The 13,712-nt window shown below is 40.6% G+C and overlaps 1 long non-coding RNA gene across 1 annotated transcript in view; it reads left to right on the forward strand.

The window, feature by feature from the left end:
• The first annotated feature begins 5,526 nt into the window (after positions 1 to 5,526).
• Positions 5,527 to 13,712, forward strand: part of LOC135416777 (uncharacterized) — a 28,592-nt gene continuing 20,406 nt past the window's right edge. The window contains exon 1 of the long non-coding RNA XR_010431715.1: positions 5,527 to 5,630. This is a non-coding gene — a long non-coding RNA (uncharacterized LOC135416777). The remainder of the gene's footprint in view (positions 5,631 to 13,712) is intronic.

The raw sequence follows: 13,712 nt of genomic DNA on the forward strand, positions 1-13,712 counted from the left end.
AAAGCATGCTTCCCACCCAGATAGGGGGTGGTATGGCCAAGAGGGGAATCAAAACGTGGATACTCTGCTTTCTATCTCTTGCACAGATTTTATTGCATGTTTGTTCTTTCATTGTTGTTTTCTTTAGCCTAAAATAAAGATAAACTAGACAGAAAGCAAAGTGGCCAGGCGCCACTGCACAATTATAATTAATTCACTGTTAATGTTTCAGACATTGTTACAGCGTACATTGGAATTGCTGGGGCGGGGTGAGATTAGTTTGAGCTATTCGTGTACAAACTACAGGAGAGTCACATTAAATACCCACTCTAATTAATGTTTTCAAAATGAGCACCAAAGGGAATAGTAACAGTATAACTTACCACTTACAGAAAAGTCGGTTTGTCCTTCTGCTTCCCAAGTTCACGCTCTGTTCTCACCTCAGAAGGTGAGGATTTGAGTATATATCGTGCTATGACCTCAGAGCAGAATGTTCACAGCCCATTCCTAAACATTGCTCTACCAGATTATATGATCACCTTGAAAAGAAAGACGCGACTAAGTTCAAACTCAGATCTGGGTATCTGCAGATACAGGAAAATTCATGATCTGATCTGATCTGCAGAAGCTGTGAAAGTTGAAGGCTTCATTTTGTCAAGAGCAAAAGGGTTCAGGAAAACAAAAATACCAAGTTCTGCAGTGTTTTAAGCAGAAAGGAAAGCTGGTTTATGGCCAAAGCTTGGAAATAGTCAGGATCTTTTAAATTGAAGAGTACTTAAGGTAAAAAAGAGATCTCAGCCATTAGACTATTTTAACAGCTAGAGGAATGAAACAGGTTTTGTACCTCCAAAAATACCCGGGTTCACCATCTTTCTGCTGCCAATATTTCCTGTGGGAGAGGAAAGCCATGAAAACTGTGATCAGATATGTAATAATACGTGGTATTTATTACAAACCTTAATTTTAACTAAGTCTTCCTGTGCGTATTGAGTCAGATTTTTCAGACCAAGCCTCCAATACTTTATATTTAGTATCTCCAATACTATATCTTTAAGCTGTGTGTCTGAGGTATAAAGTAGCCCTTTGTATGTTGAGTCTGAAAGTGTGCCTCTGCTGGCTAGGTGTTATCAGCTGGATACTGAGCTTCTTAGTGGGAAAGAAGCGATCAATGTGTAATTGAAACTCCTTTAAGCTGAGTTTTTAGGAGAATTTATAACCTCCAAGAAATGTTCTCATTGCAAATCCTTTTCTTTTGTCTTTCTTTATAATCACCTTTAAGGAATGACCTGACCACTGTCAGTTAAAGGAAAAGGATTTGAGTTTTAAAGCCGAGCAGAGTCCTGCGTTTTGGCAATTTTGGGGGTGGGGAGGATTGCCATTAAATATGGTTTGTACTATATCATCATTTATTCAAGTTGACAAAATCCACATTAAATTTCTGGTGAAACCTGGTCTGCTGTAGAACACTATTAGAGCACTTATTAGTAGTACATTTTTCATCATGGATATAACCTGAATATCCTAATTTATGACCATCTGGTCTCCAGTCAAGAACAGCCCATATGATCAAAATGCAGCTTCCCTAGATCAGCTAATATATCCATGCTGTGACTTAGAGAAGACGACACAGTACTCTGTAAAAAGCCTTGAGCACCTCTAAGGGAACTTTGAGAAGAGGGGGGTACCCTTCCCTATCCTTGCACAATGCACTCAGCAGGGCCAGTCATTGTATCTGTTTATTCATTGGTGTTTGTTAATGGTAACGTTCATTTCATTTAGGATTTGATTTGTTTACGAACTAATAAATATGATTTATAAAAAGTGCGTGTGGTTCACTAATTACTGCACATATGGCGTTTTCATTTTGTAAAACTGGCATTTGCTTTCTATTATGATTATGTCTCCGTTCACCAGTGCTAATTAGTTTGATTAGACAGATAACTTTAACCACTATTAGGACTAGATTAGGGGAACTTTGCATGCAGGGCAATGCAAGGAAGAAAGGTTCATCACCAGTGAAGATAGGTCAGCAACACAGAGTTTGTTCCTCATTAAATATTTTAAGATTAGTTTTTGTTTTGTTTTCCACATAGGAGAACTGAGAAGCATTCACATTTAGCTACTTACAAAAATCCAATTAAACACAGTTGTTTAGCATGAATTTGTTAATCAGAGTTAATCTTTCCAATGAATGCATAATTTGGAATCTGTGTCTAAAATGTTCATTTAAGGATAAGCATATTACAGACAAATAAAATAAAATATAAAATGAGATTCTCTCCCTTGGAATTGAGTCTCAATATGGAGAAATATCGACTGTTTTGTGTTGATTGTCCTGCATGCTGAGGGACAGAAGTGAAATTGGATAAAGACAAGAAATGCCACATGAAAACCAGTGCCACCTGGGGTGGGCTGCGTTTTTCCCAAGAGTCTCTGAAGATTGTTCAATAGTGTCATCTGAACTCTTCAGAATGAAAATAAATAAATAAAGACTCCTATTTATTATCTATTCTAGGAGAAAAATAATTATTCAAGGTAGCAGAAGTTTGATATTATTTCTTCAAATGGGTTCTCTATGCTAAAAAAGAGGTACTTTTCCTTTACCAATATGTTAGAAATTATTGCACTAAGAAGGTAGGATGTGAAATACCTCCTTTAGAAAGGAGAGTGATACTCAAGTAACTGTGGATGCTTGTTTCTTTAAGATGACCACTCATTTGACTCTGGACAATCACCCTGTATTCATCTAGTTTCTGTGTAATTAATTGGTTTGGTAGGAGAATCAGAATAGTGCCCTGCTATAGATGCAGGGTACTATTGCATCTAGTGGGTCTCTCCTTGCTGTGTTTAAGTGCCAGTGCCATTTGTGACTGGCCCTTTTATTTTTTGTCTTTCTTCGTTTTCAAAGCAATTTATAAGGGAACAGAAAAGTTCTTTCCCATCTAAAAAGAATTGTGGGAATATTGAAAAAGGCATAAAACTGCTATTGAAGGGTGAACACATAGAGAAGCAGTAAACTAGATTGTTGCAGTATTTACTCTCTCCTTGGCTCTTCTGGAGGATGCCTCCTGCCATGCCTTTCAAAGAAAACCCCAGACAATTTAAATGTCAAAGTCTCAAATTTCAACATGCATCATTATTGTTGGAAGCATTTGCTCCTGGAAAAGTTTTAAAATTGCCATTTCTGAATCTTAAAAGAATGTGAACAGGATGGCCAGATTCTGAGATGGTATAAATTGGCAGAGATTCCTTATTTCAATGTAGCTATCCTGTTTTACACCAACTGAAAATCTGGCCCTGGAGAATGAATATTTATGCCATGCCAGAGAGGTTTGAAAACCCTTTTTTTTTTTTTTTTTTAAATGAGAATGAATAAAGAAAGGGCTGGGATATGCTCTGTGCTGATGAACCCAAAGCCAAATATGACCTCCCCTTGACCTTTTATGCATTTAAGTTGAAACAGGCCATTCTGATACATTCCACTGGAGCTTAAAATGCCTATATTTCAATTCCAAAGGTCAAGCTCTCTTCTCTGTATACTGTATGACCCAGCCTTTGTCTGCTGCCCATTGATGCTGCCTGACTATGCTTCTTATACCCCATTGACTGTTTACTGTTTTTCTAGCTAATGTAAGTGAAAGAGATAATTTAGATGATTTTGAGCTATGTGTCGGTTCTGATTCTGATTGTGTCTCCTGTGTTTGGTGCAGCTTTAGTGGCTCCAAACTCATTAAGTGTCTGGGAAATTTTAGATTACTGTGTTAACTATATCTTAATCACTGTATTTATCTTAAATTCCATTCAAGCGTGTTTGAAATTTTCTTTCATAACTATGTCTAACTCTAATATTGGTGAATTAAGCAATTTTTTTCTTCAACCCTGCTGTTTCCTTTTACTTTTTGATGATTTTGGATACTTTTTTTTTTTTTAATGCCCAAAGTGAAAGGGAACTATTTCCAGGAAATGATGCTTCATACATGTTTTAAAGCAAATCACCACATCCTCAGTGGATGTGAGCACAGCTCCACTGGTATGAAGGGGCACGAACGGGCACGTTGTCAAAGCTGCCCGAAACTTTGCACCAGTGGAGCTGCATCAATTTACATCATTGATGGTCTGGTCCAAAATAAAAAGGTGGTCAGACTTCTGTGGCTAGCAAAGCACATACCTACCTTTCTCTGGACTTGAAACAGCCACTATACTTGGTGGTTCCCAAAAAAGGCTACAAATGCAATCCCATCAAGCAGGCTGACAGGCCTTGAGTATAATTTCTCTAGATAGAATTGCAAAGTAATCATCATCTCTAATAATCTCTCCAATTACTTTATAGAATAATAGTTTATTATAAAATCTGTTTTAGCAGACTGTCTATTTTTACCCTCTCCCCTTGAAAACAAAGCCAAACATAGAAGAACTGTGGAACGTTTTTGCAAAGCTGAGAGAATGCTCCTACATAGTAACATAACCAATCACAAGGGTGTTTTAAGAGATATATTGTAATTTCTGTCAGTTAACACAGCTTAGTGAACCACTGGTGATGAATAATTTACTAAGGGCCCTAACCTTACACTGCACAGTCCTCAACAAACCTGGAACCAGATGCTCTTTTCCCATCCCTTGGCCATGTTTAGGTTTCCCTCCAGTGATCAAATGAGAGGGAATCCAGTCCAACTGGAAAGATAAGACACAGACTCCTTCCAGTGTGAGGAGAATTGATAAGGAGCAGATCAATACATAATCCTCTTCAGTGGGCAGCAAGGCCCACACTTCCAACAGTGGGACATCCCCTCCTTTTCTCCTTCTGCTAAATTGTAAAATATCTATAGTGGAAAGAATGTAACATTGCTGTTAGGTGGTAGAAACCAAACAGAAATATAATGGGAGTATATATATGTATTGAACAAAGGTAAAACACTATATTTTTCTTTAATTTCATTCTTGGAAGGGGCACTAGGCTTTGGTGATAGTTTTAACAAAGTGGTACATATCCAGGATACCAATTCCAGCCTGAATTGGTAATATTTGGCAAAATTAAAAGCAACCTGGAATTGCTGGGAAGTGTCAGGCAGCATTAAGAGTTGGCAATGCTGCCAGCTGCAATTATAATGAAAGCCTATTAGGCTCCTGACCACGGAAAACCACTTGGACAAGCACACCTACACACAGCTCATGTAAATAGGTGAAATTCTGTTAAAACCAGTATAACTGCAATTACATACACTGTCAGAGCACTTGGAACTATGTCTTTAGTACTTTTCTCTGTTTCAGCTCTCTGTTTCAGCTGAGATGAAAACTGACTCACCTTATATTTGTACCTGCTGAGCAGCATTGAAAGGACTATTTGTAATCACAATTCATTCCCAGAACTCAGAGAGTAAATATCACTGAAGCACTTGTACGTCTGGCTCTCGATGTCTTCAGCCATGTCTCTACTTTCCCTTGAAGGATTCATCCATTGGTTGCTCACTCTGTGCCCGGCCTCTGGAACTCCAGAAGTCTCTGGTGGCAACAGCTGGCTGAACTGCCTTTCTGAGAACTTTGCAACTATTTTATTTCAGGTACTACCAGGCTCTGTTTCCCAGACCTTGGACTGCCATATTAGGACAGTGGCTCCACCTGGTTCAGCTTTCCTGAAAGGGAGAGAAGACAAAGTAAGTGCTAATTATTGCTTTTCTTTGTAAGCTGAGATGATTTTTGCTTGGTATTTTGATAGAAACATCAGCATAAATGCCACTGAAAGCTTGGTGGGAAGGAGGTTAGCCCTGTTTTTTACCTTATCTGCTTGGAGTATCAACCTACTCTACTTGGAGTATCTACTTGGAGTATCAATCAGGTTAAACAAAATAAAGGTTTATTCCCCACAACCACCCCCAAACTCCTGCTCATTGTGAAAGGAAGAGGTTTGATGACTGAGTTGATTGCATGAGTCGAGGAAAGAAGGATAAGTAATTGGTGTCCCTTGGATTAAGCAAGCTACTTTTCTGAACTTTGCCTTGGGCTTGTATGAAGGAAGCTACCATGGGTTTCAGTCATTGTTTAATTGAGAGGAGCTGTTTAACTTTTGTTATATTTTTGCCTTAAAAAGGCAAAAGACTCCTTGGATTTATTTGTTATTATTTCATAGCAGCAGCCATAGTGTGTGACGTGTTTCCCAATCAGAAAGTAAATTTATGAGAAGAATTATGTGGTGTTAAGCCTGCCATACTCAGATTGGACTCAGAGATCCAGTGCTGGTCCTGAATGCCAAGGTCCAGCCCTCACTCCTACATTTCTGATAAAGAGGAGCTCATAAGGCCAAGACAGTTGATTTTGGTAATGCAAAAGGATAAAAGACACTTTATGAATACAAGTAATTTCTCTATAGGCAACAGGGCAAAACAAAATTGCATTAAAAGTAAAAATGCATAGAAAATGTAGTTAAATCTGAATGTAAGGGTGAAGAATCTTTTCCTCTGAACAATCTGTAGCAGGAGAATAGATGGTGTTTGGGGGTTTAGCAAGGTTTTTGTCTATCTATTATACTCTTATCCTGTGTATTATTTTTCCTCTTCTACTTTGACGTTATTTTCCAGGCAGTTTTCATTTTGCCCTTCACAAGTTGTGTTGTGTGCACTGAGTCATGGACTTGTGTTTTCAGAAAGGTTGTCAGTCATAGCTATTCTCATGCAGCAATGATATGATTAGCTCTGTTTTTTACTGTAAAGTATTAATTTTACCGAAGTTTGAACACAATGAGAAAAGAAGCATCAGTGGATGAATGTGCTAGCTTAAAAGCAGAAATACTGTCTTGTATGAATAGTTTCCTTCCCTTGGGATTGTGGGAAAGGATGGCAAAGAAAAGCAACCCCACACGTGAGAGATCCTCAGGTACTGATGTTCATGGGAATATCTTAATAGGCCTTAGTCTAACCAGTGCCTGGGGAAGTTGTGAGCACGAGGCCCTCCACAGCCCAATTCCCCTGGTTTGTGGGTGTCTCCAAGGGTTTCTCCCAACAGTTATCACACACATACCTGCAGTGGTGAGGGCTGCCAAAAAGCAGAGCAGAAGAGGTGGATCTGCGTGGGCCCCTAAGTGAGCCACAATTGCCATAACCTGGTGTGTCTCAGTGCTGCCTCTTTCTTCCACTCTCTCTCCCGTACCTGAAATTTGATTGGTAACCGACCAATATGGGCTGAAAAAGTGGTGTCAGCCTGAGCTGTGAATTGACCTGCTTTTGTCAGTTTGTCACAGTTTTATTGCTGTTTTAGCACAACGTGTGCGAGTTAAAGCCCAGCACTTCTGTCACCTAGAGAAAAGCCTTGCAGGCTGGTGTCTTCAGGAACAGTTTCCAAGTACAGAGGAGCCAGGGGTCCCCTTTCTAGGGATCAGCTAGTCCAAATTCCACATTTTCTTTCTAGTCAAAGAACAACCTGAAGCCAAAACAGCCTGTAGGTGTGCTGCCTCAGTGTTTACCCCCGTCTCCAATACTGCCTGGAATTCACTTGCAGTGGTACTCAATAAGATTTCCCGAGAGTAAGATCAAAATTGTGTCCTTTTCTAAAGGTGACCATACTAGGTTCATCTCTTTGTAAATGTTGAGTTTATTACAGGAACAACAGACTGGATTCTTTAAATCAAAACATTTCAAATGTAGGAAATGAGGAATAAGAGAGAATTCCAAGGCCTTTTATGAAAGGCTCATCTTAAAAGCTAATTTAGGTTTCTGCACAGCAGCAAATAGATCAGACAGTTCACCCAAAACCTAGCTGAAAGGATATGTGTTTATACCTCTTATTTATACTGTGATTTCAAAATAAGTGTTTTGAACAAGCTGTGATATTTTATTTGGTTTCCTTAAGCTAAGAGTATTGCAGTGTCAGACTCTGTTTTCTTAATTGATTATAACTTTGCCATTCTCATATTGCAAAGCTTATGATGAATGAATAATGTGTTGCCCAGTGCCTCTGTAGCTTGGCCCAAAGTTTGGCTTAGAGTACCTTTTTCATATCTTTGTTTCTCAGACAAATATCTTTGCTGTTGCTTCAGATAAATGAATCATTTCCAGCAGCTCAGGATGCTTGAAAATAGTCATAATCCAGACAGCATGTCTGAGTGACCCTACAAATAGCAAACATGGGAATGCAGCTCAGCATGCATAAGCAACCCTGCAATAATAACTTAGTGTGTGCAGTCCAGCAGGTGGGAAAAATCCAGAACTGGGTTGCTAAAGGAGCTGTTGAAGGTGTCATGGAAGTAACAGATCTGAGTGATTTCAGTTTTCTTAGTTTTATATGCACAAATTCTTTTTCCTTTTTTTTTTTTTTAATGGAGCAAATACCATTCCCTAGTTTGCAGACCTGTGTTATTTTTCATCAACAACATCCAATCTGTTGCTAAACTTGTTTTTCTGGAAGCTGTCCCTATCTCTTCAGCTCAGCTCCTAACTCTTACCCATGTCTAAGTCATCTTGCACCTCACTGCTCCTCCAACTGCTCTACTGAGATCATGAAATCGGTTTGCAAGCAATAACCTCAACCCCTGAGTGTCCTGAACAAGCCCCAGACATTATGAGCTTTACTCTTGGAAAGGGATAAAGTAAAGCTCAGAGTGCACGAGACTCTAAAAATGATAAAAATGTTATTGTTATTTCAAAATGTTATTCCCATATGCTCAGGAAACAGAATGATGATCAGGTTATATAACTGACTTTCACAAAAAATACCTGCTTGAGTAGGTAGGGTAAGGTGGAAACGGAGGGGAGGAGGTGTGGAAAAGCATTTATGTTCTAAAAATAATGCGACATTAATTTGAAGGGAGGAGGAGCGAGTTGGAGAGAGACGCTGAGAGCGGCGATGGTCCAGCGGGGCCGGGGCGGACACCTAGTGGTGGGCAGCGCTGGTTACAGGGGCTAGAGCACTGCCTGGGGAAGCTAACTCTTCCTTCTCGGCAACCGCCACATCCTCAGTCTCATCCACATCCTGATTTATAGGTCCCCTTCCCTTCTTCCTGCGCATCCTTCCTTCTGGAGGGAGCCCAGAGACTCATTCCAAACGAGCCCAGAAAAGGGGCAAAGAAATATTCCAGATTAAACTGTTCATATTCTCCTAATCTGGCCCTCAGTTATTCCCCATCATTATTTCCTTCATGTTCACTGCACTGTACGTCCCGTAGTGTTTGATTTTTTTTTAATAATCTTAAGTAGAGATTTAATTGTGCAACAGCTCATTTCCCAAAGAATGACATTTGTCCAGAGGGCTGCTGTCACCAGGGGTGTCACCTTCCTGAGATATCCTGCCTCTAACCAACTTCCCGAAGGACTTCTCCAGCCTCCTTGATGAGCCACAGTCTCTTGAGGATATACGTAATAAGGTTGCTGAGAATTAATGTAGAATACTCAGCAATATAAAATACTTAGTATCCCTGTAAGCCTCAACTGAACAAATGCACTAGTTCAGGCCAGAAAGGAGACTGAGCAATAATTGCATGCAGTGTGGTGGCAATTGTGGTTTAGATTGTCCCCTGCTCATATCAAAACTTTAAATTGCAGGGAAAATGTTCCACAAATCTTAGATTTCCCTCTATCTACCCCCGTTTAGACCAAATAGAGTATTTATTCCTTATACTTCTTTTTGTCTGTCTATCTGTCTTTCTCAAAATAAAAAGCAGGACCAATCCAGTCAGATGCAGTGAAACAAGAAAATGTTCAGATATTTTAATATGCTGGAGCTACCCCTTGGCAGATAAAATGACTAAAAATGAAATTTAAAACACATCTGATTTACCTGTTGTTTGTGTGACTCAAATACCTATGTTTAATTTTGTCTATGGATTGGAAAAAGTTAATTTCAAGCCTTGTTTCTCTTGCTAGCAGCAACAACCTTTTAAACTGAGTATTACTGGTGAACCATATAGAGCTGGTTAAAAAAAAATGCTTTTCAGTTCCACCATGCAGTTGTTCGGACGACAATTATGGCAGCTGAAGTTTAATCATAGTGTTTGATAGCTCATTTTCTCAATGTCAACACGAGGCACTGTTAAAAAAAATGAATTCTTTCATTTGATAAGCTGGCTCCAGAGCACTGGGCTCATTCAATAGGAAAACTCTTTCACAGGGCTGCAGCATGCATGGTTTTTCTCTTTCCTTTTTTTTTTTCCCTTTCCTTTTTTTTTTTTCTTTCTTTTTTTTTTTTTTTCCTGAAAGCCACCCAAGAAGAGATTAATCACAAGGGGGAAACTCAGCTTCACCCTCTAGCTGCAGGTCGCAATTTTTATTTGTATGGAATTGGCTTTTGGAAAGCTGAAGGCTGCCTGAGGGCAGGGACCTGATATAAGAAGAACCTGAGAATGAAGCAGCAGGGATTGATTAGCCTACTTCATATCCCACACTCCATAAGCACACTCCAACCGCAATCTAACACACCGCTGAGCTGAATAGACAAGAGAAATTGGATTCTTTCCTAATATTTAACCTTCAAGTCAGCTCCAACAGTTGTTGATATGTTGTTCTACCAGCAAGTAACAGTCGCTTTTTTATTCCAGCACCCACCCACACACATATATATACAGTTTTATAAGTTATATGCTATATATTTACATATTTTCCATTTTCAATCTGTTTCAGAGCATGGTTTACCTAATCCATTTCAGTAAAAGTTTCAGGGAAGAACAAACTGACCAAACAATTATGCATAAAACTGTAGTTAGGGAAGGGAGGGAAAGAGAAATAAAAAGTAGAAAAATCTCATTGTCTGTTTCATGCCTTTCAAGGTCTTTTTCACACGGTCATTTTTATTTTACCTGTAATTTTCCCAGTTCATTAATTGTAGGAATTGTCTGGATTGTATCTAGTGATATGGATGCTGCTGGCACCGCCTTCCTAGAGGTTTCATTTTAGATTTTTTATATGTAAATGAGAGGTGCATTTTGGGAAATGTTTGCTCTTACTGGAGTCTGCTAAACCGACAGCAGGTACTGCTGCATGGTGAGGGCCAGCCTGTGGGACCTGAGCCGTTCATTGCAGTCCATGGGACTCACACTGAGGCTGCCCAGTGCAGGGCACTCTGAGGGAGCAGCAGCCCCACTCTGCTGGGAGCTCTGGCAGAGGGAGAGCAGGGATACTGCCTCTGTGCCATGGCTGGGATGGAATGCTCCCGGGCCCTCATCGAGCCCCTCTGAAAAGCTGCCCTTTCCAGGGTGAGAGAAAGGTCAGAGGATGATGCAGAATGGCCGGAAAATGGTGATTACAGCGGGGCATTTGCGGGCCTGGGGCTCAGAGAAGGGTTCTGCCCTTGCAGCTTGCCAGTGAAGAAGTCTTTGTTTGGGAAAGGCTGGTTCTGGAGAAGAAAAGCCCTGGCCTGTAAACATGCCCACCCTACTTTGCCAAAGCCTGACATAATGGGCAGCCCCTGGCAAATTCCTGGGATCACTGACAAGGCTGCCTGGAGGCTTGCTGACCTCCCCAGGCTGCCTGAGCAGCTGGCACTTTGCCTTCCCACTGCTGGGGTTGTGGAGCTGCACACATCCTTGGGCTCACCGAGCTCCCCATGTCCGCCCAGCTGGTGGGCTACGAGCTGCCTTGGCTTTCTAGCCCCCACAAGGGCTGGGCTGCTCTCTGTGCTCTGCCACGATCCCCACCCGCTCATGTCTTTGTGTCGATGTGTGTGTGACACACGCCCCATGGGGTTCTCCAAAGGAGAATTCTCTGGAAATAGCTGTCTTAGGGAAAATTTCTGATTCTTCATTCACGTTTGGAATGAACAAAAAATAAGAAATTAAGATTTTTCTCAAAGTGGTCATTTTGATTCACGCTTGGCTGCACAACTTTTGTCCTCTCTGAGAAACCGAGGTGCCTTTACAGGGACTCCTGAGGTTGCCACTGGCTCTGTCTGAATTGTAGGGCCACCTTTGCTTCTGCCTGCTCCTCCAAAGCCACACTGTACACCTCACCAGCCTCACCTCACCAGGCCTCACTCTTGGTGTGATTTCTTCAAATTGCCTTTTCCTGATGCAAAGCAACATGGTATAGAACTTGTACCTGCCACAGAGGTGCTTCTTCTGTGCTGTGCAGTGGCACAGCAGCACCCAGGAGAAGCTCAGCACAGGGCACCACCTCCCACTCTCTAAGTCAGGTGTAGGCATTCCCGTAGCCAGAGAGTGTGCCAAGTTCTTCTTTACTGTTTGCAGAAGGCACCAGTGAGAAGGAGTTCTGAAGCCTTCTCACATGGCACGCTGTATAACCGGCCCAAATCTTCTAGAATTGAGCAATGTCATTTTGCAACTCATTGTGGAAAAGGTTGCCTTAATAATACATGGGGAGACTGGGCTGCTGAAACTGCTGCAAGCAAAGTGAAATTTTCATGTAAACATCTTCAAATATTTTTATGACCCATCAGCTTGAATTTTATAAGTCAATGTATGAGTGAATACACAAAGCTTCCCTCTTTGTTTGCATATCCTGCCTCTACTGAGTTTTAAATGTTCATGATATGTGGACAAAATCCAACTCTGCATCTGTTTATGGCATATGTAGGCAGCATCATCTCCAAGATTTTTTTTCATATCTAGTTGAGCTCAGTAGCTTTGTGAAAAAGAACTCTCAAGTTCTGAGCTAGCTTCCCTGTAGCCTGACTGTTAATTTTCCATACAGACTTGGGATCTTCTGGATTTCTTGCCGTTTCATGTTCAGGTAGGACAGCAGAAAGACTGAAACTACCCCTCCCTAAGCAGAAAGACACACATGACACGTTTCCCACCAGTGATGGCCCAGATGATAATTATGCCTGTGTCCCTCAGACCACAGTGATGTGACTTTCCAACCTGTGGATCTGGGGACTTTAAGTCACAGAATAAAGACATGTCCTAGTAAAACTAGTAGAAGTGAACCAGTAAGGGCTATTGAGTAACTTATGTTGTTGTTAATGAACCTGCCAGTTATGCATCAGCTTCATTAGATTCCCAGGAGATCCTGGATAAATTATAGAATTATAGGATTGTTTGGGTTAGAAGCGACCTCAAAGATCATCTAGTTCAATCCCCTGCCTTGGGCAGGGGCACCTTTCATTAGACCAGCTTGCTCAGGGTTGCATCCAACCTGGCCTTGAACACTTCCAGGAATGGGGCATCCACAAATTATCTGGGCAACCTGTGCCAGTGTGTCCCACCCTCACAATAAAGAATTTCCTCCTGATTTCTAAATCCTACAAGCTTCTCATAGAACAGCATTTCCTTCAGGGTGATTTTAGCATTTAGTCAACAAAATCTATGGATCTGTCTATCCCAAGTGTCTATCCTGGGTCTTATCGCTCTATGCTTTGAACTGATGCTTTAACACAAAATTTTGCCCTGATTTCTTTTACCCCTGGTATGAACATACTAGAACTATTACACAAGGCCAGGCCTTGCTCACCAATTTGATTATTTCTGTTACTGATTAGGGAACAAAAGGAGTGCAGGAAAGACAAAATGGGTTTTGTTTTAAAATATTTTTTGATGCAGCATTTGAGAAGTGACAGAGCACTACAGCCTTCATGATGGAAAATAGAGATTTAGCAGCCTCAAAAAATTTGAGGGAACAAGCTGATTTTGATAACGATGTTTGTAAAATGATCATTATGTTTGATTTTTATAAGGCTGAAGTGCTTTCACGGGATATGAAGTGTTTGGTTGAAAGGAAGCACTGGGACTATATCCTAAAAAGTTACTTTGATATAGTTAGATATTTTCATTTGTTGGAAATTTTCCTTTGCCTGAAATT

Source organism: Pseudopipra pipra, chromosome 6, assembly GCF_036250125.1.
Source record: "Pseudopipra pipra isolate bDixPip1 chromosome 6, bDixPip1.hap1, whole genome shotgun sequence".
Taxonomy (NCBI): domain Eukaryota; kingdom Metazoa; phylum Chordata; class Aves; order Passeriformes; family Pipridae; genus Pseudopipra; species Pseudopipra pipra.